We start from the raw sequence: 2,500 nt of genomic DNA, 5'->3' as shown, positions 1-2,500 counted from the left end.
TCTCACTCTCATACTCACTCACACACTCTCGCACTCTCACTCGTACTCACTCTCCCTTTATTGGTCCCGCCCATGCAATGCCCTCCAAGAAAGCGTCCAGACGGCACTCACCCTATGACCTTCGCGACTAAGGTCAAGGGCTCAGCTGAACGTCCAGTGTGACATCCTAATAGTGGGAGAAACTATGTGGACCCAATATGGCCGCTGGCTGCAATACGCCAATTTCGCCCGGGTTAAGCGAGAGTTTTATATGTATTGTAATTTTTTTTTCTTTTTTTTTGAGGAAAGGGGGATGGTGTCCTTCATTAACATTCTTATGGGGACACTCTCTCTCGTTAACTCACTCACTCACACACTCACTCACTCACACTCACTCACTCACACTCACTCACTCACACTCACTCACACAAACACACTCACACTCACTCAGTCACTAACTCAGTCAGTCAGTCAGTCAGTCAGTCAGTCAGTCAGTCAGTCAGTCAGTCAGTCAGTCAGTCAGTCAGTCAGTCAGTCAGTCAGTCAGTCACTCATTCACTCACTCACTCACAGTCAGTCACTCACTCAGTCTGTCACTCACTCACTCACTCACTCACACTCACTCAGACACACTCAGACACACTCAGACACACTCACACTCACTCTTCGGATTCCATTTTTTCGTGCATTGCGATTTCAGCTCATGTCCCTTTTCCTCTTTCCTGATGGGGATTTCTTTCTCTTTTTTCCCATAAATGATGATTTTCTTTCTTCATGATTAAAAAAACAGGGTATCTTTCGTCCCAATAAAGATGTGATTGATTGGTCGCTTATTCAGAAGGACAGTAGTAAGTGAGGAGTGTCTGCTCCACTTTTTTTTTCCCCGATTTAGTAATGGCTCTCCGGAGTTATCATCAAACGTCATCAATTTTATGAGACACTTATCAATTATCATCCATTTTATGAGAAAATGACACAAAGATCAATTAAGTGGTGCAAACATGTTCTGGTCCTTGTCATTCTGAATGATATGAGAGATCAGTCCTAATTCCATCAGCCAATAAACTCAGCAACTGCAAGAATGATCATTTTCTGTTCTTTGAGGCGGCACCTTCATAACATATTTTTTAAAATGGGCAATATTAGTAGATACACAATTTCTTCATCTGTGTTTTAATTGAAAGAGAACCTGAGGGAAAACAGTAAATTTCGTTTTCATTTCACTGCGAAAAGAGTCAATAACATTTCTCTCTCTCTCTCTTTTCTCTCTCTCTCTCTCTCTCTCTCTCTCTCTCTCTCTCTCTCTCTCTCTCTCTCTCTCTCTCTCTCTCTCTCTCTCTCTCTCTCTCTCTCTCTCCCCCTACATTTTGGCAACACAAAATAATAAACCCAATTTCAAAAAGAAGAAAATATGTGAGACGTAATAGTTCATGAGATTTTTTTCTCGAATCATCCTCTCTTGGGGAAACAAAACTCTTATTTGACGGGGTAACACCCCCCCCCCCCCCAAAAAAAAAAAAAAATAATAATAATAAAAAGTAATAACAATAATCTTGATAGGTTTCTCGAGCTCATGTAAACCAAATACACAACTTCAACTCGGCCCAATCTAGCAATTTCGGACATTTCGACGAGAGAAGGTCCCTTAAAATGCACTCCACATGCAATCAGACGGAGAAAAAGCACTCTTTTGGAATTTCTCGGCCATCATTCACATAACATTTTTTCTTGGTGCTGACAATGAAAAGGTGATGACTGTCAGTATGCTGGTGCTGAATACCGTAGACTTGTGGTGAGCCAAAGATTTGTTAGAGAGTGTGATGAGGGCACCACTGTACAAAGGGAAGTCAAATGGGGTGGTGAGGACCGTGAAGGAAGATGATGTGGCGGTGAGGTGTTGATGATGTGATATGAACAGCGATTAAACACTTGCGATTAAAACTTCAAGACTAAGTTATCTAGTCATACTGGTGATCCCGTTCCGCTACCTCGTCGAAAGCCTCGTGTCCTTGAAACCTCGTGGATCAAAGACTGAGGATCAATCACAGCACCTGATTGACGGCTTCGAACTTGAGACCCAAACCAACCATAAGCGGATCGTCAACTACATACGCCTGTTTAGTATTACATAATGAATAACAAGCAAATGTGCAGCGCGAAAGGATAACATGAACGCTATATATGTCCGTACACACGTATCTCACTCAACCGTAGGCATTCCAGGAAAGACCTAAGACACGCAACTAACATGCCATACCCAAGGTCTATCCAGTACATCGGGACCACCAGCTGTAGAAAATGTACATCAACTAATCCGAATCATTTTACAAATCACATGATCCGTGAAGCAGTTATGCCATCAGGATATCAGGACTCCCGAAGACTAATTAACCAAAGGGCTCGATGCAACAGCAATGTTGCATGAAGACTGGGCGGCGCCGAGACTCCCCCCCCCCTTTTGGAATGCGACCAAAAAGATGACAAGGTGGAGCCTCGACGGGATGACTCGATGAACTCAGTA

General features: G+C 43.0%; 1 protein-coding gene across 1 annotated transcript in view; it reads right to left on the bottom strand.

Moving 5' to 3' along the window:
- The window catches only part of ATP8A (ATPase phospholipid transporting 8A1), a 136,229-nt gene that overhangs the window by 77,294 nt on the left and 56,435 nt on the right, over positions 1 to 2,500 (bottom strand). The gene's annotated exons all lie outside the window — the stretch shown is intronic.

The sequence above is a fragment of the Penaeus japonicus genome, unplaced genomic scaffold, assembly GCF_977035675.1.
Source record: "Penaeus japonicus unplaced genomic scaffold, GWHDUDI00000001_assembly GWHDUDI00000001, whole genome shotgun sequence".
In the NCBI taxonomy this organism is placed as follows: Eukaryota; Metazoa; Arthropoda; class Malacostraca; order Decapoda; family Penaeidae; genus Penaeus; species Penaeus japonicus.
This window is presented reverse-complemented; position numbering and strand designations above follow the sequence as displayed.